Here is a 22,624-nt window from a genome sequence, read left to right on the forward strand (position 1 = left end):
CGGGTGCCGCCGCCGGGGGGCTGCCGGTCAGGGCGGGCCCCGGGCGCTGCCGCCGGGCCAGGCGGGAGCTGCGGGGCTGTGGTCCTTCCCACGCGTGTCGCGCCGGCAGCGGTGCGTGCGGGATGTCCCGTCTCTGGCAGCGGCGGGGGGGCACGGCACGGGGGTGGCACAAGCACCCACGTACCCACAGAAAGGAGTGGGTTTCCGATGGCCTTTTCCGGCACGACACTGGGCAGGGGAGCGGAGGGATGGGCTTGGGTGCCTGTCACGCACACGAGGCTCCAGCCACAAATCACGGTCTCGGCATGGGGTAGCCCCTGCCCTGTTGGAAATGTGAATTGCAGGGGTGAGTGCTAATGACATGGTTATCCATCAAGCCCACATTACGATGCTGTTAGCAACTAATTAACAAATACAATCAGCCCGCCAAACTTCCACAAAGGAAAGCCTATCAACAAGAGAAAAGCCGTAAAGAGTCAGGCGAGGCAAAGTTCACCACAATGGAAGCGGGAAATCGTTTCCAATAAGGGAAAGGGACGAGCCGTTCAGGTAATACACATCGGACACACCAAAGGGGGGGGGGGGGGGGGGGGGAGAAAGAATAAAAAAACAAAATAAAAAGGAAAAACACATGGGCGACGGCTGCCAGGGGCCAGCGTGCTGCGATGGCCAGCGTTTCCTCCAGAAAGCGGAGCTCGGGGAGGCTCAGCCCCGGGCCCCCGCGCCCGCCCGGTCCTGGGAAGGGATACGGGACACGCACCGCCGCTCCCAGCAGGCTCGTCTTTCCGTCGCTGCCTCCCGCGGGCCCTCCGCGGTCACCGGCGGCAGGGCCCACCCGCGCCCCGCACACGGGGGCTGGCAATGGCGCGGGCAGCTGCCCGCTGGTGGGGCTCCCAGAGCCCGGCACTAAGAGCCGCATAAAAATAACGGGGGGGGGGGGGGGGGGCGTGCGGGCAGGGCGCGTAATCACAAATTAAAATAAAAATAACACGGGGGTGGCATAGTGCTTTTTTTGTTGTTTGAGTTTTGGGGGATCTGGGGTTCCCCCTCCCCTCCAGTTGCTTATACTCTTATCTATCGGGAGCAGCGGGTTTTTTACCATTCAATGCCCGGGCAGCTTCGTTGCCGGTTTCCCGAGCCAGCCCGTTCCCAGTTCTCAGTGGGATTTCACGGGTGTAGAGGACAGGATTGCAGGCCGGGATAATTTTTTTTTCAAAGTAAATGAATTGCGTTTCCAAAGCTGTTGGGACACCTGCAGCCCTCCCCGTTTTGAGTGGGATCCCCCCACCCCCGTAGGGGGGGATTGCCTTCCCCCGGTGGGTTTGGGAGATCAGAAGGTACCGGATCTCCTCCCCACCGGCGGGGCAGAGGGCTCCCGAGAAGGCACCCCGCAATATTATCCAGCCGGTCACCTTAAATCGCACATTGCAGGCGAAGTCACGGCGGAAGGGTCCTGCAGTGCGCGCTGCCCGAGCCAAGAGCAGCCGCCGCGCAGCAGGCGCGCAGCGGGCGCGCAGCCCGCCGTCCTGAGAGCCCCCCGGGGAAATCACGGCGATCTGCCCGTGAGCACTTGAAACGTGCACGCTCGGCTGGATTTATAGCTTGGTTGATGTTAGCCAACACTTTCTGTTACTGCACAGATAGTCAGAATAAAGTCGGAGCGGTTGTGCAAGCCGAGAAAGGAGGAGGCGCTGGAAACGTTACCAGCAAGCGGTATGAGCTCAGCGGAATATTGCTTACAGCCCAAGCCGGGGGCGACCCAAGGCCAAGAGCCTCCTGGAGAGGGGAGCCGGCTCCTCCGAGGGGCCGTGCCCCCCACGAAGGCGGGTTGTGGCGCAGGGGACGCAGGCGGCCCCGGGGGAGAGGCTATGGGGCCCTGGCAGGGCCGGCGCGGGCGGAAGGTGAGGCTGGCATTGCCGGGTACCTCGCAGGGCACCTGCACCCCTGGAGGCTCTGGGTGTGTTGGGGGAGGGGGTACATCTCCGCGGGGTGGAGGCAGTGCCCGCTCTTCTTGCAGGACGGGAAGGAGAGGGTCTGCAGCCGAAGGGGGGGGTGTGGAGGGAATCGAGCTTTACTTGTCACCGCGAGGAGGCAGTGATTTAAGGAGAGCAGCCCTTCTGCATCTCCCTTCGCCTCTCCCCAGAAACACGCCGCGGAGGCTGCGCGCCCGCGAAAGTTGCGCGCCCGCCGTGTTTGCGCAGTTTACGGGAACACAACCGGACTGCAAAACAGACACTCCGCAACCCATTAAAGTGGCCCACCTGTTTTTTCAGATCATGCCCCATATCAAAGCCGGTTTTCTTCATTATATCCCTCCCGACCGATACCATGAAATACATCACTCGTTTAGATATGGGAGCCGACCTCTGGAGGACGACTAGCGCGGAGCACTTTGATGTTGAGAGACAGATTTCAAATGACAGAAAGCCCCTTCCATGTTTCTAATCACCCCACGCCAGGGGCCTGCCGCTGATGCGGGGCGAGGCAGGCGGGATGCTCGGCCGGGCCAGGCGGGGCTGGCAGCCTCCTTAAACCGCGCTGCCAGGAAAGCCAACACGGGCGCATAAACAGAGCTACCGACTAAAGTCAACAGCGAGCTGCAGCCTCCAGCAAACAGCCCGCGCCGGCGTGGAAACGGAGCAAAAGCGTTTTCTGCATCCCCAGCTGCACCTCCGCCCCCCCACCCCCCTACCCCACCCCCCCCGACGAAGGAGGCTTAGGAGTAGCCGATACCTGCTCCCCCAGCCAAGGCTTTTTTGCAAGACGGTGCGCTGAAAGCATTACAGACCTTGCTAACACTTCTGCTCACGTGCAAGCCTTTTATCTCGGCAGCGCAGTTGGAAAAGCTGAATCACCGCGGAGGGAGTGAGGACTGAAGGGTATTTTTTCATATGCAACAGGCTGCTCTTTATTTGATCTTCACAGTCCCTATTTCTATCAATATTCCTAAAGCTGAGGGATCAAACACGGAAAAATTAAAACCATGCTACCACGCTAAACAAGATTAAGATGGTGGCAATATATTGACTGCTCCTTGGGGAAATAACCTTGTTGCTGCAGGAGCCGAGGCTGTTCTGGAGGCAAAGGTTGTGTTTCAGGACCGGGCGACAGGAAAGAGGTTTGAGAGTCTGCATCCCAACCCGGCCAGCAGCAGCATCAAGCACCCATGCTCCTGTCCCCCTCTGCGCTCCCAGCCCAGCAGGATGGGCATCGCTGGTCTATGGAGTCAATGAACTCTGCCAAGCTAAGCATAACGATCCCTGCTTTTACATCCACAAGGAGGCATCTTCAAGTGAGTCCCACTGTTGGTCTCAAGGGATTTTGACTCCCAGCCTAAAAATGGAGTCCCACATTTTCAACCGTGGACAGCTTCGAGATCTCACTTAAAAACCACAACTGGAAATATGTCTGGGGGAGCTGTAATCCTTCAGAGCTTCTGCTGGGGAAGTTTGTTCCTCCAGAAGTGCTTTGCACTCACATCGCTCCCCCTTTGACACTTAAGAGTTAATTTTTTTTAGAGGACTTCATAACCTTTTGAATTCCTGGCCACCTGTTCTGGCTGCTTATGCAGAAGGAGAGCTTTTTTTGGAAAGCCCAGCCTCAGCCGTGAGGCCAGAAGTCCCTTGAAAACGCAAGTCCATGTCCTGCATGCCTTTTCGCTGAGGGATCCTCCATATCCAACCTCTCCGTCATTCCTTGCTTTGCCAAGGTCTTGTCGGCTCTCAGGGCAGGGTGGAAAGCCTCTCTTTCCTCAGGGATGTGGGGCCAGTGACAGGCCCCTGCACATGCATATTTTGTAGCCTTTTGTAAGTTTTCTTACATGGCAAAATCTTTGTAGTGCTTTTTACTTTAAACAAGATCTCTTTTTTTGATGTTGTTTCTTCCTTTTCTCTCAGGAAACCCACTCCCTTGTACATCTGAAGCAGGCTGAGATGCAGCCAATTGTATTAGTTCTGGCTGGAGCAAAAATGCATAATGAAACACTGGATGTGTGGTGTGAGTCCAAAATAAATGGTCACTAGCAGAGCCAGCAAAAACCTGCAAGCACAGACAGTCTGCAAAAAGTAAAAAGCTTGGACTCTACCTGCGGCAACGGGAAAAATGAGCTCGGGGTTCAGAGAGCTTGCTTGGGAAGAGACACTGGGGTACCCTGCCTCTTTGATTATATGTGTGAATTGTGATGATTCTTGCATTTTTTTTGTGAATACAGCATCTGTAAGTGGGAGAAGGTGTTTTATCTCCTAACCTGTATTCTCAAAGCACTGCAGTTTGGTTTTTATGTGCCAGATGTCAGCGTGCCCTGATTCTTCAGGCAGTTGGGATTAAAGCTTCCCTGTATCAGAGAGGTGTTACAAGGATAACCCCATTAACGCGTGTGGAAGTCTGGTCCTAAAGCGATAAAGACCCTGTAAATATTTACACAGACAGCTGAGCTCATGGAAATTTTGCCTTATTAGCCCCACCTCATTATAAGGAAGTCGTTGGGAAAGTCAGCAGTATATTACATTCTCTTTTATTTTTAATTAAACATCGACAACATATCTGGTGCTGCTTCACACCGCAAGATTCAGAGGGTCACTGGTCTAAATATTTCACAGTCTGCAGGGAAATATCAAGTCTCAAGCAAAGGAAAAAAGTAACATAGCTGCTACAAGAATAAATCTTGCCAGTCAGGCCTTTTATACTTTTAAGAGTTACTAAAATAGTGGGTAAAGAACAACCAGGGGATATAATTTATTTGGACATTCAAAAGCCTTTTGATAAACACACATACAAGAAACTGTTAAGGAAACCTGGTAACCACAAAGTGAGAGGTAAAGTGCTGTCATGGATTAAAATCTGGTTATAAATGGGTATGGAATAAATGGCCAATTCTAGTAGGGAAAGAGATTAATAATGAGGTGCCCTAGAGAGCAGGACTCAGACCAATATTGTTTAATGCTTTATTAATAACCTGGGGGTGAATAGTGATGTGGCAAAAATTGATGTCAGTAGAAAAGTACTTAGCTTAGGTCAGGAGCAACTTCAGAAGAGTTTAATAAATTGGCGGGACCGTGTGCAGAAGCGTGAGGGCAGCTTGGAATACACCTTCAAAACCTACAGCAGTGCTCCTGCTCCTCCTGGCATGCGGGCACTGGCGAAAGGACAGGGCCTGTTCCACCTGTCTGCAAAAGTGAGGGTATTTAGCTGAGGGCAGGCAAATGCTTCCAAGCATCTCAAGTACTTTTTCATGCCTCCTGGTTGCTGCCCAGCTCCCCTAGTTAGTTATGCCAGGAGGAAAGACTGAGCTGCCATAGGGCAGACCCCTCTATCAGCCTGTGACTAATAGCCCTGCAAGCTCCTCCAGTAATTGTTTAAAAAAGCTGCTGTGAGTTCCCATGGCTGATTCTTCCCTGCGGACATGCCAAAGGCTCTAGGTCACCTCTCACAAGCATTTCAAAAATTACGTGTTTGGTCTGATGAGAGTGACATGGCCGCAAGCCTCAAGCCCTCTTAGTCTAAGAATGCAAGCTCCTGGGTGCTGCCTGGCACCTGGAAAAGCAAAACCTGCCAGCACAGCTGGGGTGCAAAAAGCTATTTGCAAATAATAGTCACTTCATCTAGTGTGTAATGGGGTAAAGGCACAGGCAGCTGCCTGAACTTACTGCCATGGAGTATTTAGGTGAGTTGTTTACGCTGTGGCTTTTTCTTCCTACTGATTTCACTCGCAGTGTAACTGTGTCTTGCTGTACCTTGTTGATGTGAACGGCAGCATCGTGACCTGGCGCAGGCCTGAATTTACATTGCAAGCTCTTTATTTGAGCCTGATACGTGGAGAAATGTACTTACCAGCAGTCTGGACAACATTTGGTGGTATCTTTGTAATCTCATTGCTGCCAGCCCTCTGTTCCAACTGTTCTGTCTTCTCCACAGTGCCATCCAAACTTGGCACAGGCTCCCATGGCTTTTGAAGGTAATGACATTCATGGAAATTCAAATGGCTGTTTTTCACAGGGATTTATTATTGTTTTGTTTTTACCCAGTGGGTCATTTCCAAGGATACTATTCTGGAAAAGAAAGCAACTCATAAAGAAAGATTTTAAAAAATCCTCTTGATATGACTTGTAAAGTATTTTGAAGTACCAGCCACAAAAGAAATTGTTTTTAAATCCCCTCTTTCATCTGATGATTTATATTACATTAGAAATGCCCCGCATCCCCAGCATCAGAGGACCCCAGAGTAGAGGGTGAGGTGCCAGTTCCCAAAAAGTCCCCTTTTCCCCCCAAAGCGAACCACTTCGGGTGGGAAGTGAGAAGTCCACATGCATGTGGGAAGTGATTTCTCGCTGATCCTGCAGCAGCCAGGAGACAACCCAGGGCTCCCTCCTCCCAGTGAATCACACCACCTTGCCTAGTCCCCACATTTGTGGTTCGATCCAAGCTCTTCCTGGCTTGTGGGCACTCCTGGAATTCTTCCTTTTACTTCTTTTTTTTTTTTTCATAATCTGAAATGAAAAACCGTACATGCATGCACATAATAGCCATTCAGCCTAATAAACAATAACCTAATACTTTAATGCAGGGGGAGGGGCTCCAGGTGTGAGTAGGCTTGATTTGTGGAGCATTATGAATGGACATCAAATGAGGGCCTGCTCAGAAGTGAAAAAACAGCTTCAGCACCACAGGGTCTAAACACCCAGCATGTGTAACGAGGGGTTCTGCGAAGGATCAGGTCGGAAAGGAGAGATTTTGCAGGCCAGGGCTGTGTGCTGTATTTGCCGCTGAGCCTGAGGCGTGATTCTCTCTGGCTATGGTTCACTGAGTTATTATGGGAAGCAAAACATTCAGGCAACATCATGGTAACATTTGCAACAAGAACGATGCTACATGTCCGTAGTGCATAGTCATGCAAACATGAAGGTCACGGAGTGGCTTGGGATTGATGGTTTAAAATTGGTACATTTTACCATTACCACCATCACTTTCTCCATAAGTACCATCCAAAAAAAAGCTCTGGGAGCTAGTTCTGAGGAATCAGGATAGGCCAGAGTCTGGGACAACCTGTGGCTCTGGGCAGCTGCAGCATTAAAGAAGAAAAGACTAAAACTCAAGTATTTGACTTCCAAATGCAAAGGCAGAGCCCCGGCATTTCCCTGGAAGTGGCTGCCCTCTGCCTGCCTCACTGCCCTGGTGCGGTGGGAGGTACAGCTGCCTCCGCCAAGTCTTTAGTGCTCATCTCTCCAGGCTCCACTTATGGTCCTCTTGTCTTTCCCATCTTCACCACTAAGCCTGCTTCTCCCAGCACACCCCGTTTTCCCTCCATGCAGCAAGTCCCTCCTGCTCCTTCCTCCTGCCAGCAGAGAAAATGGCACCTTCTCAACCCTGTCCTCCTCCTCCTCTGGGCTTTTGAGGACCATGCTGATCAGCTGCAGCAATCTGAGCTACTTCCAGCAGGGCAATGCTGATTCCTTTCCTCCTGGCTCCCAGAACAATTAGAAAAGGCTGGCATTTTGTTAATCCAGGCATAATTAATCACCACCAATGGTTTTATTTTAATTTCTCTGTTTCCATAGTCTTGAAGAGATTTAGGAGCTGTGTGCTTTTATAAGTGGTTATAGAAGATAACCAATGCTGATATTTTGCCAGGCATAAAATCCTTTGTAGCAGTAGTATTTTTTTAGAGGGCCTAAACAATTTTGGATTAAAATCAGGACAGAGATACAAGAGCCATTCTGGAGAGGTACAGGAAGAAGTTGTCTGATCTTAGTTGTTCCAGCAGCATAGAGCAATGGAAAGGATCAGGAGCAGAGTATTTTGTACTCAGAAGATGATTTCTTGCTGTCTACCAGTTCACAAAGGCATGGCAAAGAGGAAGGCCTGGATCTGTAGTTTATTCCTATGCCTTTGGTACATACCTCCAAGGATGCTGGCAGGATAATCGCAGCAGTGGTTCTTAGAGATGGCAATGTGGTAGTTTCTATGAGACTACTCAAGACTGCGTCCAGGAAAGATGTCAGGTCACTTTACAGCTTCTCGTTTGAATAGACAAGATGTTTGAATTGTTTCTCACTTAAAAAAAAAAAAAAGCATGTGAAAATGTCAGAGAATTTCCTCTTTCCCTTTCCCACCCAAATACAAAATCAAATAAAAGCAAACACATGGGACAAATACAAGAGCAGCCCCCTCTGCACGTATTCTCTGGGATACACAGGCTGTTTCCAGATGTATGGATTAGACCTCATCCAACTACTGCTTAAAGCTCAGCCTTAGCATATTGATTGAATACTCACCGAGCTGGAAACTTCTGGGAAAACTAATGCACTCGGTGGTCAGTCTCCCACTTTCTGCAGTGATACCGGTCGCTGCATCTATTCTGTGATCCTGTTGCCATCTCTTCATTCCAGTTAGACCATTTTCAAGCCTGCTAAAGTATAGATTTAAAGTCCCTGGAATGTAAGTAAGAATTAAAAATAAAAGATGGGATTTTTTTTCTCTTTTGCCTGAATATATTTTAATCAACTGTTGCTATAGTGTAGGAAATATATAGTCCTGACAGCATGAGCAGTGAAGTACACTCATGGTGAAAAAGCACAGCATCAACACTGCATCATGTATTTAAAAAACCAGCTGCATCATGTGAAAAAAAAAACCAACAACCACAAATATTTAAAAGCACATCAGGATCTGCACTCAGAAACACTTCAGGATTTTCACATATCATGTGGATGAACATCTCACATAACTACTTTTGCTAATTGCATATCTGTGTGTGTAGTTGAAGACCCCAGATGAGAATTTTTCAGCAGTAATAGTAAGTACATGGTCAACAGGCCATCGCTGTACTTGTGCAGGGCTCATCCCCTGCATTTTTGGTCCCAGTTCTGATCCTAACCTGCTTCAGCACTGATCTTTCTGCTTCTGAGTGATATTGGTATGAACAAGGTTGGCATAACCAAGGTTCTGTGGCTATAGAAGTACAAGAGGCACCTCAGCTGTACAACAGCCAATTTTATGGTGCCATGTCACTCAGGATTTTTATCTTCATGTTGTGCGCCAGCAGTGCCTGGGCATCCCAAGAGAGATAACAGCCTATGAATTGGGGTCAGGAACACTGTCAGGCTGAGAAAAGAGCTGCTTAAGCTCATCAGCAAGTACAAAGTGCATTATAGGTGCCTGGCTTAAGGCTGAAAGGTGATTCAGACACTGAAACACCCCATGGCAAGCGGCTGCTGTGAAAGACCAGACACTGAGGCTCTGTACTGCTACCCCATCCTGTAACCTAGTGGTTAGGAATTTCACCTGCCATCCAGCAGACGGACGTACCTGGATCCCTGTATTGCATGAACAGGGTTCATCCCCAATCCCTCATCTCTTGCTGGAGTACTCTGGCAGGAGAGTACAATAGGATTCCCTTCATCATGACTACTAAAGCTGGGCTGTGTACCTATGTGTAACTATGTCAGAAGTTATTCTGTACTCTGGTGTTTTTTAACAGCTGCTGCGTAAGAGAATTGAGAGTCAGTCCCTGGTTAAACGATGAACAGAAGCAGCAGAGACACACAGCACACACATTTCTAGAAGTTGGGGCACATTTAACTCTAAAAGCACAAAAAAAGGTGGATTTTAAGGCCAGTCTGCTGATGTCAGCTTTAGGAAAGTAAATGCTCTGACTCACAGATGCCCTGCGGTGCCCTGTGAGGCCGGCAGAGCCCCTAAGGAAGGCTGCAGGGTCAGGCCCTCCCTGTGTGTTCACACCTGCATGGCTTGGCGTGTGCCCAGCGGGAACGTGAGCACGCTGTAGCCTTGGCTGGCCGAGACTGACCTGCCAACAGGGTTTGGGCACCTCTGGGTTAAGGGTTGGAAGGATTTCTGAGGATATTTCAGGTGCTTTGAGAGGCAGCTAATGACTACATCTCTTTGTGGAGGTGTTTTTCTCACAACATTTTGCAGGTTCCTTATGGATGTACCCTCAGTCAAATGTGGTTGTGATTTGCGCGGGGCTTTTTATTCCTACTTTTCTCTAAAGCATAATTAATACCAGCCAATAAAGTGAGCAGCATTGTTTTGCAAGTAGAAAAACTATATACTTGTGTTAAAAAGTCCTTTATTATTCATAAAATATTCCTTGATAATTTGGCTGTATTTACCCTGAGAATTAAAAAAAAATATGCTGCTATTCAGGAAAAAAACAAATTAAAAATTGTTTTAGTCCTCAAATCTAGGTCAAAGACTGGAGACACCTTTGAATCTAGCAAAATGACATAGATCTGAACTGCTTTTCCAGAAACGCTGAGAATTTTATATTCTTTGAGTACCCTGATAGGCTGAAAATACTCCTGAGCGATTAGTAGGCTCTCAGCTACTGCTCCAATTCATAGAAATTAAACCTTCCATCATCTGGTTTTTATATTTGGAAAATGTCAGCTATACTTCCTATCACGTATATTGTTGCTTCAATGCACTGAGCCTTCTGTGAATTTCAAAACATATAACTCAGCTCTCAAGCATTTCTTTTGTAAATATTGATAATGGTTTCAAGTTCTTTATTAAATAACTTTTTAATGAGTTTGAGGACAAAGAACTATTTTTTCACAGTCTCAAGAAGATAAGAATCATAACATATCTTTCTGTACCATGGAACACATGGTTCTCAATACCTCATTGTGCAGCATAGGTTTTCCTCGCATTTAAAAAGTTTACTTAAACAAAAAAAGCCCACAATTATAAGAAATAAAATCTAAGCAGGCCATACTAAAATGTCCAAAATTGCATGCAAATGCTATGTGACAGCTTTGCAGGTCAGCACGTGCTGGCATTTGGAGCAGCACTAGAAAGCTCCCTTTACTACTTTAATCCAACAGCAAGAAGAACTACAAAATGCCACCATCGCTCCTTAGTAAGGTTCAGTGCATAGACCTCTCCTTGCTCAGTATTATTTATTGCCTGCGTTTTTACCAGAAAGGATCCCTGTGTATATGCTTAGGATCGAAGACAATAAAATATTATGGCGGGGTTCACCAGGGGAAGTTTCCAGGGAGAGGTTTTTTATCAGTTTACAGGCATGGTCAAAGTCCTGCAGGGGAGTTCCTCTTTGGAGCAGGCTGTGAACAATTTACATGGGATAGGTAAGAGGAAGTCTTTAGGGTGCCTTGAAAAATATTAAGTTATAGAAGTTCTGACCCCTGTCTTCCAGACCTGGCCCAGAGGACTGATGTTTACTAGCCAGCATGCGGCTCTAGGAAACTGCATACTGTCAGTGGAAGTAGGGTTATTTTTTTAATACTTTTCAATTAAAAGTTGGACTGGGTAGCAGTATACTAAAACAAACATGCTGTACAACTAATTTTCTCTATAAAAAACCAAATGTTTACTTTTGAACTTAAAAACGTTGCCTTCAGGCATATAGTACTCCAGCCAGCTGTAGTTTAAACGCATGGTGTAGGTTCTGTAGCTTGCTTCTTCATTCAACACTCAAAAACATTCATGTTTGCTAAGCGGAATTAAAAGCCAGCTAGGAACAGATTACTGGTCCCCTGATATTAGCCTTTCTTCTCACACATTCCCTTGAAGACTTTCAGGTCTAATAATAACATTTTCCTGTGCTGGTCCTATTGACAGCTTGAAACCTTAATGATGATCCATTTGAAATGTAAATACTTGGTCTTATTTGCATGTTTATTCAAGGGAATTTGTATTGAATAATCTAGCTGTGACTACAAACAGGTCAAGAGAAGAACAAGGAAGTTTAGGTAATTTTAGATGGCGTTTTAGGCCTGGCCCACAGCTGGACATGTTGCCAAAATTGTGCCTTCCCAGAAGGCTGAGAGAGACATCTCAGCCTCTCCAGTCTCCACCTGTGCAATTTTTCTCTTTAAAATTAAATACAAAGGCTTGCATTTATACTGCTTGTTGGTTTTGGGTTTGGGTCTTCTTTCCCCCCCCCCGCAGTCAGGATGGCAACAAAGCCACGGAAAATCTCTATTAAACATGTAACCAAAACATACGGGTTGGGAAAGGAGCTGTTGTTGATTACTGGCTAGCAGGTTCTTATTTGCTTCTATTATTTTAGTGATGCTGAGTCTTGGCTGCAGTGTTCAGGACGTGTTAGGGCACCAAGAGCATTCCAAAGGTATCTTTTCAGCCGTTTCCAGTTAAGGAGTATATATTACTGAGTTGTGAATTAGAAGAACCATTCAGTCTTCCATCTTTGTCATTGTGCCAACACACGGGAAATGACCTCGTCCTAAAAGCTGAGCACCTGCAACTCTCATTAAGATCAATCTAATGTCACCCATTGCTTTTCAGAGTCCTAAAAGGGCCTCTTAAAATCTACCTGCTTCAAATTCCCCGATGATTTATTGGCACAGAACACAGATTACTTGTCTTGGTATCAGGGATTTCCTTTCTTTTGAACAGGAACATAAAAAAACAAAGGAAGTCTAAACTCAAGTAATGTGAAAATATTGTGTTTGATTCCAATCCATACATCCAAAGTTACAGCTGAATGTCTGGCTTTAACTTGAAATGCAATGCCTTGACTCTGCATATGATCTTATGGTATATAAAATGTTTGGAAGCCTTTGAAAAAACAGAAATATTCTTGGCTTTGGTTGCACTCTTATTATTATGCATTCTTTAATGCATTTATAGTTGGCTCAATAGATCTTTACATTTATCAATCTTGGGTAGCAAGTTTCAGGACTCATGAAATCTGTGTCATTACTGATTGTAATTGTAGTACACTGTCAAGTCTGTTGTGCACTTTATAGATGATGTATCTTGAGGTAAGAGGATCCTCACACAGAGATGGTGTAGTCCAAAAGCTTGATCCAAATCTTTCTGATCCTTTTCCATGTTATTTCAGTGACATGCAGCACTGAAATTTATTTCAATGTTACACAGGGCTAGAAGTTTGAAACGCTGAGTGCTCCTTTCTTAAGAGGTGAGCAGTAAAGTACAGGCACCTGCAACTGTACACTGCCCTGAAATTGCCCTACTTTTGCCCTTTTAAATTCAGACAAAGCAATAAAATTTAATGTATACATGCACTTACTGCATTAAAATTAATGGATTTATTTCCAGACTGATTACTGACCATGAGTTTAAATGAAATTAGTTCTCCTAGAAGATGGCTAAGTACCCTTAGAAGAGAATACTGGGTTTTAGACATAGTTAAAATGCAGCATAGAGAGCAATGAAAATTTCATGCTCAACATGCTCAAATACCTTAGTGATCTCAGGTTTTTTTGCTACGTCCTGACAAGAAAAAATATCTGAGCTCCATTCAACAGCTCACTCAAGTTTGAGTTTAAAGCAAAAAAATATCAGTCGTCTCGAAAGGTTTAAATATAATCCCTTCTATTGTACACTCTTTTTTTCCATTGCTTTGTGTTCACTTTTAATCCTATCAGAAGTCTTCTGTAAGAACACCTAAGCAACTTTATACATGGCTTATTTTAAAGACTAGATCATACATTCATCAAGCACGTTCAGCAGTGTTCTCCCAGGGGTGATTTTTGTATTATGAGAGTAAAACTTTAAAGCACATAATTAATTAGCAGTCAGAGCTAGCTGGATGTAAATGGAAATGAAGAGCTTGCAATCAGACAAAATTAATACAGTCACGTAGTTTGCAGAGGCTGCAAGCCGCACATCAGCCAGATGTGTGCCTCCTGGAAGGAGACAGTCCTTATCCCACAAGTCTGTTATTGAAAAGAAACCCTTTGCCATTCTGTGAAGCGATCCTCAAAGATTTTAAATGATCCAAAAGATGATATTGTTACCCATACAAGTACTGATCAGTGATTCACTCTTCGGTCAGTCAACTTGAAATGCATGGAATTCCTTCAAGGCTGGAGTACAAATCAAGGGAAATGAATGTGTTCCCAGGTAAGACTTTAATTGATGGGAAAAGGTATCTCTACTAGGAGATGACTGGAAAACAGTGTCAATTAACCTTGTACTGTAATTTCACTGGGACCCCATGAGCTCTGAAATCAAAGCTAGTTCCACTGAATGCTGTCTGTGCTCACAGTCCTGTTCAAAAGTTAGCAAAGTATTATCTTCACAGCTAGTCAAGGTGAACAGTTAAAGTACGATGGCATTGCATTTATGTCTGGACTGTTTATTATACTTGCAGCGCTTTCTAATTTAGTAATCTTTCCTCAGTTTTGCATTCATTGCATGTGCTCATAATAGATGAGTGAAGTTGCGAAATGTGAGTTATGTATCAAACTTTGCAGAAACATCAAGAATATAGGGGGTCTCCCTGTGCATCTTCTAACATGTTAATAGACATACATGCAGGTGATATACTTAGCAATCAACATGTGAATTAGCATTCACAGTTTTAGCTATCAACACCTAGAAAGTGGGCAGAACCATGCTCAGGATTTGGGTTACAGCTTTTTTCACAAGGTGTGCAATTGTCCTAGGCAAATAAAGCCCTTAAGCCCCGTAAGAATCTTTAGAGTTCACAGTTACTTTAAAGGACACTGAAAGCCTCACAAAGTTTTACAGCTTATGTGGCAAGACCACCTGGCTCTTAATTGCCAAACTCAAACCAATGATAAGAGTTTGTCTCATGAGGAAAAAAACCCATCCTGATAGATGTTCCTAGTCCTACACATGGTTAGCAGCTGGGGATCTCCGCCTGGAAGGCTACAGGGATTTTTCTTTAGCTCCTTCTATTAGTTACCTGCCAGGGAAAAAAAAAAAAGAGTTGTGCAGGTAAGGCAACGTTCACCTTATTTTCGTCCTGAATATGAGCTCCCCAATGGTGCCAGAGAAAATGAGTGGCCTTATGTCATATTGCAACAGTGGACGAAGGGACATATTCCTGAACCTAATCACCATACGTAAGAAAGGCAGCATTGTAGCTAGGACGCAGAGGGAAGAAAGGTGTTCTTGTCTAAAGGATTCAAAAACGTTGCTGCTGAGCAGCTGATGCCTTATTTACTTTCCTGTTTTTGTCTGTCTTACAGAAAAGAAGACTACGGAAGAGGAGACTATGGAAAAGGAGACTCGAACACACTCACTCAGCGCTTCTCACCTCAGGCGATGAACCTAGCAATTTCATCTATCAGTTACACCAAACCACAGCACACTTTTCTAAGCTTAGCTTGTTATTGTCTTTCAGGCTGCAGAATAACCCAGGGCAATGGAACAGTTACTGGCACTATAAATGTTTTCAGACACTGAAGCTAGTAATATGCAACCTTATTTGAATTAAATTACCTCTTTAAGAGAGTCTGAAACCAGATGACTTCATATAATTCATTATGTTTAAGAAGGCAGTTTAGTGTGGCAAGTTAAAACCCATTAAATTGCTCTGTAGTTTTCTTGGCTGTGGTTGTTTATCTTAAGTGAAAGTAATTAAACATAAATATTTACTAATATCCCAGGCTGTGAAATTCTATAGCCAGTAAGAGGAACAAGGACAACTGACCCAGCGTTGGCTTCCTATGTTAATAACCCACGCTGGCCAAAAGGTTCTTGCTGACTTTTCCACAAACAGGGCTGGCCGATGCAGAGCTCTGGTGGGGAGTTCAGAAGCCAAGCAGTTGAATTTATTTAAACAAGGGGAGGAAACCACGACTCAGATATGACCTTTTTTTTATACACAGGATTAATGCAATGGCCATAAGACACCGCAAGTAAAATGTTTTTTTCCCTACTGATCCTGACTAAAGACCTACTCCAAAAACCTGTTGATGTCAATGGAAAAAGCCCCACTGAGTTGCATGGGTCGTGCATGACAACCCTACTTTCTCAAGCGCTGTAAATAAACACAGGCGAGCCCAGCCACAGAGGGAACGCTGCCTTCTCCTGCCCTAGCCACCCCATCTCACTCCTGCTAAACCATCTCCCTCCGCCCAACACCAGTGTTGCTGTGGCCACACGGGGAACCGATACCAGCAAAAAGCAGGGTTGGGGCCACCAGCTTAGTTTAAGATTTCTGTTGCTGTAAAGCAAATGCTCCCCCTTTCCAAGCTACTGCTAAACTGGTGAGATGGCAAACACTGGTAGAAGCAGCAAACTGTGTTAGTCTAAATAATATAAACTCCCAGTATGTATGTTATTGAAGGGCGCCTGTCAGGATACCAACGAATGGGTCCAGGCTGGCCCAACATGCCCAGTGAACATCTCAGGGTTAATACTCCAGCTGAGACCTCTTCAGATCTGATTTCCAGGGGCAGGTGTTTGGGAAATAGTACTCTTTATCTTTATACTCCATTTGAAACTAAGGGGCCTCTCGTAACTCTTTAGGGCTCCAAGGTAACAGAGTTAAGCAGAGTTGAATTATTTCTATGCTGTGGTACTTCACTAAGTTTATCTATGGACAGATTTTGCCCTTTATATACATACTCGGTCCACTTCATGCTTATAGTAAGACCTCTCTTCCCCAGCATCTGAGAAAAGGACTCTCATAAAAGACCCAAGTCCTTCTATGTTGTCAGAAAAATATGAATCTGCTTAGCTTGAAGAAGATATCGATTGCTGGCCCAGGGGCACTAATCCCAAAGTGAGGTACTGAGCACCGTGAAAAAGAGCAACAAAACCTTAAAGCAGATGGTGATTAGGGATGGACATATGCCTGCTCCTCCGCCTTCTCCATACCTGCTGCTTTCAGTTGCGTGTGTGTGGCAGGGCATGAGGGCAGCATCAGGCTGGGGCAGCACAGCCCCTGCAGAGCAGGGCATGCAGGACTGTTTCCCAGCCCTGAGGGCAGGTGCTCAACCCTCTGCCCCCAGCACAGCACTTCCATCACCAGAGCTGCAGTGGGGTGCCCCAGGGCCACAGCAGCACCCCTCAACTGGAGGACTCGGTCAAGGAACATTATTAAAAATATGATGAAGCTCTAAACCCAAGCAGCTCAGATGGAGCAGGTGTCAGGCAGGGGGAAAGCTTGAACTACATAGGCAGGGGAGGTTTATTAGCAAACTCTTCTGTTGAGCTTTTACCCAAAGATCTCATTGCTGCATGTGTAATACTGCTGAAGTCACTGCTCTTTTTTAAGATGAATGAGGAACACTAAGTTGTCACATTCATATTTGTCATCCACATCCACCCGGGACAGACTGTGGAAGGTTTGCCTGACAGGGTGCTCCGTGCACAGTCAGAGAAGAGGATTAGAACAAGAGTAATTAATCTGTGGAGTGGGTTTTTGGCATGGGTGTGTTGGGGGTTTTTTATTTATTTTTTATTATTGTCCTGTGAAGTAACAGCCTTGTAAACTATCTTCCCTGTCCAGCAAGGAGATGTCACATGAAGAGTGATGCTGCACACTTCCCCCCTCCCCACTGAGCCCTCAGAAGACATTCTATGAGGGTTCAAGTCACCCCTGGACCAGTATTTCTTTGCACCTCCTGCGAAACAGGGGGGGGCAGTTCATGCAAAGCATGCTGCTAAGACACATGATGTATTTCAGTCATGGTTAAGTCCAAAACTTTCTGCCAAGAACGAGCTTGTTAAAAGCTGCTTTAGTCAGAAAGATGAAATACTAAGCTGCCTGCCTTTACAAGACAATAGCTCATAGGAACCGAAATTCAGACATTTTCCCTTGGAATAAGCTGGCTGGACCATTTTAGTCTTTTGGGGGTATAAAGCTCAAAGAAACTGCCAAAATGATTTAAAAAATGAGTTATATATGTGGCTGGGAAGTAATCTGTGTGTTCTGCTGGAAAAGATTACCCAACCCCTGCTCCCAGCTCTGCACTGCCAGCCAGGTGCCTGCCTTCCTCCTCATCATGCTTCTCACAGGCCTTTCACTGATGTGCTGTGTTGGCTAATGGTGGGTAAAACATAGTTCAACACAGGATTCCCACTCTCTTTGGCAGCACTGTAGCAAGGGGCTAATTTTTCTGCTGATAAGGATTGACAGTGAAAGAGGATATCTGACAGTTGCTGAGGCTGTTGGACATATAGGGAAGAAAACTGTTAAAACTGCATTTATCGAATGAACAAGCCCTTATGTAATTTACAGATCAGTCAGCCAGAGTGGCCTTCAGCCATATTACCCCAGGCTGAATTTTTGTCAGATTTTTTTCACCAAATCAGTACGATTTTATTAGATTGATACCTTGAAGGCAAATTGCCAACAAAAATTCAAGTCCGAAAGTGATAATTTAGTAGATGGCATGTTTCTATCCAAACTATTGCTAAGCAAATACAAAGAGTTAGGCTTAGTACTTTTATCTGAAATGTGGAAGGCAGCTTTCCATAGTCGGAGAGTGTAGTCATCTCCTTTCTGCACACAGAGGACTCCTGGGGTCCAAGATGCTTCATCTAGGAATATGCTCAAATCTTAACCCTTCCTGTTCATACAGTAAAAAGATACAAGTGAAGCAACCTCTGGCTGGTTCTCAGACCCAGGGAGCCAGCCTGCAGTTGCCCTAACACTGTCAGTGAGCGTGGGAACAGGGCAAGCCTTGCGTGGAGCTGGGCTGAGTATCACTGGGCGCAGTATTGCTAAGCAAGCCCTGGCCTGCTGCATGCTGGCTTGTAGCTGGCACTGAGAGCAGAAGCCCAGCCAGAGCCCCTGTGAACTGCTGTGGCATTGCTGGACAAAACAGAGATAAAATCTCTGCTAAGTTTGAGGGGGGGGGGGGGGGGGGGGAACAAAAACCAAACCCAAACCAACTACCTTTCATGCATTTATGCATGAAAGTCAATTTCGTTCCTAGTGCTGCCTAACAGAGAGCAAAGCTGCTTTTTTTCGCTTGTTCTGTTGTCCAAAGGCTCTAAGACACCCTCACTAGATGTTGTAGCAAATCTGATGCCAGCAAATTTTATAATTTCTGTACCTTCAGGGATTCATCTACAAATTTATCCTTTTATTCTAATTACTGTGGGTGTTTTGCTGCACAATGTAATTCAACTGAGCAAATCAAGAAGAAAGATAAAAAGGATAAAAGTTTCTTTCCGTTGCATTTAATTGGGAGTTTCCTCACAACCTGTGTGGCAATAATAGGCTTAGAGTCTTATTTGTACAGTAATGCTTGATTTACTTGTTTCTCCCCTTCTTCCTTTCTCTTCCCATGGTGGCACATTATTGTTTCAAACCGCTGGTCTTTGCTGTGATCTCTTGTTTCCCACAACTCGCATTGCTGGGGTGTTTACTTCCTGGATTTAATTCTAATTTAGCTACTACACTAATCCTTAAATAAATCTTTTTCAGTTCAGCTCTTTCCCTTAACCCTATACACCAATGTTTACACTAATTTAAATAGGCAGGATATTAGATTAAAGTTAATTGAGGGAGTCAACATAGTCATCCAGTTTCTACAGGTTTACACCCCTGAAGAAAATATTAAAAGCAGCCCTATAAATTCCCCTTTCTCATAGTCAGAGTGAGGGAGAATACATTTGGAGAGTGTCCCACTATTAGGTTTTGGAAACCCACGTCATTTGTATCATATGTTTTTCAAATCATCAAACATAATGTAAGGCAACACATGCAGCTAAGCTGAATTCTCCTGCATTCCCATTTCAGGGCTGACAGCTCAGGAAAGCCATCTGTACATAGCTGGAGAAACTAAAGTTTTCCATGAGAGCAAATGACAACATATTATCAAAGTGTAACAATCCATATAGTATTTCCAAACAGTAAAACTAAAATGAAAAAAAAACCCCAAACCGTAGCAAAACCCAACAACTTGAATTACGTGTATTGGATGTTATGTTTTTTTGAAAGAGGCAAAACCGAGTTTTTAAAACAGCTAATCTAGTATTCCAACTTCTAGCTCACAAGTTATTTACACCAACATCTGTTGGTGCAAATTTTCACCTGTAATTATGTGCAAGCATGATCTAAAGCATATAGGCACCTAAAACCCAATATAATGACATCTACGTGATAAAAACATCATCAGATTTAATACAGACAAAAAAACCCAGAACACCACCCTAACATTTTGAAAATTCTGTTCCATAGCTTTTTTTGGTTCAACATTGGCACTGAGATAGCAACTTCAAGTAGTAATATTATTGTGCGCTGTATTGCACAGGCATATAAGAAAATGGCTTATGAGTATTACTGCAGCTGTGCATTTCATTTCTGTCTTTAAAAAAGTTACAAAAATGCCTAGCAATGGAGAGGATGCAGAACTACATATAAAATAAATAGTTAATTCTACTCTGCAAATCAATACCTATCAGTCTCCTTTTGAAAAATCTAAATCCACTTTTGACTGCAATTTCTGGAATTCCCAGAGCTGAAAGCCACACAGAGTCACATCCCTCTCCTTTTAAACTGCAAACACCTACCTTTCTTTCATGTCCCTGTGTAACGAGTCTGGTGCTAACTTACACCAATTAATAACGTGACCCAGGGTGAAAAATAAGCAGCAAATGGCAGCAAATCAAATTCTGAACTCCTCCTATCAATCGCTTGTCCATAGCCCATGCACACATTTATGTAATAAATTCACTCACTGTACTACGCTGAATCCTGTTAAAACCTGAATGCTCTGGGGCAGAAGTTGTAGCTTTTCCCTGCCAGGTAGGTGTTTACGAGCCTGGTAGCACCAGAAGCGTTTCTGGAGCCCACAAACATAATTTAGCTGCAGTAATGTGAAATTACTGAGCCTGTCTCGTGCCGACATGTGTTACACGCAATTGTAAAAAGGAAAAAAAGTTTAACAGCTTAGCCACAAAGGAATGTTTATATCTGATTACACTAACTGCTAATTTAATGGTAGTTAATCAGTGGCATGTAATACAAGCCAAGCAGCCCAATGGATTTATTGATGAATGGCATTTAAAGTTGTTGTTAGAAAACTGGTGCAGTTGTTACATCAAACAAGCAGGCGCAGAGCCCTATCAAACAGTAGCGCGTTTGCTAAGGGCAGATTTCTGCTTCAGCTTACAGTGCTTCAAATCCTGAGTTGCTCCAAGTTTACACTGAACCAATAGGCCAGCGCATAAGCTGCAGGCCCAATCCTGCACAGCACAGAAGAGATCCCCTGAGGTTGATACCAGTAAGCACCACATTGCTGGGATGGGCTCCGAGTTTCAGAGGAAAGCAGGCACCTTCCTGGAGCCTGTGTGCTGCTCCTACCTGCCTTCAGCCACTGGAGCAAAAATATACCGTGAACAGCAAGCCACCAAATCACTCGACGCTTAAATACTGGAGTGAGATTTTTAGTCTTCTGTTTTCCCGTGTGCCTGTGCCGCTCCACACCAGCTATATGTATCTAAGGTGCAAGGAGAACATTTCTTCATCCCTGAAGTCAGCAGGGGCTGAGAAATGATGCAGCCCCAGTGCAAATGCAGTACTGGCAGCTGCACAACAGCATCGCTCCCTAATCTGTGAGCCTGCCTATGTCTGGGATGTGGGGGGCTGATTTAGGGGAGAAGAAAAGAAAGGTGCAACTGCCTTATCCCCTCTGGCAAGTTTGATTTGCATGGATGCACACTCTTCACCTCCCCAAACCTGACCCATACAGCTGCCACGTACCACACAGCTTGTTTTCCTTAGCATGAAATATGAGCAAAGGGAGTCAGCGAAGCAGTGCTGGAAGCAGATTCCCACGGAGTGCATCCATGCCGGAGATTAAAAAGCAGAGAAAAACTTTTTAAAGATCAGAGTGAACTTTTTTACTCACGGAGGCTTCTCTGAGTGGCCACTGCTCCCTGCTCCTCCCTGAGTGCTGCAGCATCCAGCTATCCAGCCTCAGACCTCAACCCTTTGGCCAGCTGAAATCACTGGGAGTTTTTACTCCTGTCTTGGCTGGGATGAGGCCAGCTGCCAAGTTAGAGGCATCTGTAAAGGAGTAAAAAGTTGAAAATTATGTCAGTTATTTATTAATGGGAGACAGTTTACTGAATGCTGCCAAAATTCAAGAGCTTCTGTTTCTCTGCAAGTTTCAGTTCCTTCTTGTGCAACTGTCAGGAATGTGTCCAACGTTGCTTATTTCATGAACAGTTTTCTTTTATCATCGAACTGGAAGATTTCAAAGGCACAAGATGGTGAGTTTTCAGACTACTAGCCATGGCCAAAAGAAGAGCAGGTAAAGAAAAAAATACTGCACTTGAAGAGACTTGCCAAATGAGGTGCCTTGCAACCTAGCACTACAACAACGGGGCACCGGAGAAAGGCTCACACGAAACATAAAACCCAGTCAAAACCTTGACACTGTATTAAATTCACCCCAATGATATTATTGCAGGGAAAACAAAAACGAGGATCACAGTAATTTCTTGTTCAGAGCTAAGTGTAAGTCAACCCTTAGAGGAGGCAGTTCATTAAATCACCTCTCAGCTTGAAGACAAGTATGGGGAGCCCCAATGGGCTTCCAGTTCCTGATAGAAATAGTGAGCTATGCTAAACCAGTTGCAACCTCCTGGAACAATTTATTTATTAATAAAATCTACCATTAACATTGTAACTCATGTTTGATGCTGCATGACACAGGTATAGAAATGCACATCTGAAAGTAAAAAAAAAAAACAAAAACACAGGACAGGAGGCACAGGGGAATTAGATCTGTCAGATAAGGGAGCTTGGCTGGGGAGTTTCCAGATGACCCTCCCGTGGTGACAGGATTGGGCACATGAAGTACTTGATGGACCTTATTAATGAGAAGGACTTGCAAATTCTGCATGCATCCTCACAAAACTCATTTGCTACTGCCTTACTTGG

At 45.1% G+C, this 22,624-nt stretch overlaps 2 long non-coding RNA genes across 4 annotated transcripts; one reads left to right on the forward strand and one right to left on the reverse strand.

Moving 5' to 3' along the window:
- Nucleotides 1–202: 202 nt before the first annotated feature.
- Nucleotides 203–6,096, forward strand: LOC135312475 (uncharacterized). Its single transcript, XR_010372021.1, has 3 exons — nucleotides 203–549; nucleotides 1,641–1,713; nucleotides 2,274–6,096. It is a non-coding gene; the product is annotated as an uncharacterized LOC135312475 (long non-coding RNA).
- Nucleotides 3,954–21,739, reverse strand: LOC135312474 (uncharacterized). Of its 3 annotated transcripts, none has more exons than XR_010372020.1 (4): nucleotides 21,588–21,739; nucleotides 8,271–8,426; nucleotides 5,830–8,049; nucleotides 3,954–4,038 (listed from the first exon to the last, which is right to left on the reverse strand). It is a non-coding gene; the product is annotated as an uncharacterized LOC135312474 (long non-coding RNA). The 3 variants fall into 3 exon arrangements; XR_010372018.1 differs by lacking the exon at nucleotides 3,954–4,038 and having other exon boundaries at nucleotides 4,090–6,047; nucleotides 6,387–8,049; XR_010372019.1 differs by lacking the exon at nucleotides 3,954–4,038 and adding an exon at nucleotides 4,090–5,165.
- Nucleotides 21,740–22,624: the final 885 nt, after the last annotated feature.

This window comes from Phalacrocorax carbo, chromosome 3 (assembly GCF_963921805.1).
Source record: "Phalacrocorax carbo chromosome 3, bPhaCar2.1, whole genome shotgun sequence".
NCBI lineage: Eukaryota > Metazoa > Chordata > Aves > Suliformes > Phalacrocoracidae > Phalacrocorax > Phalacrocorax carbo.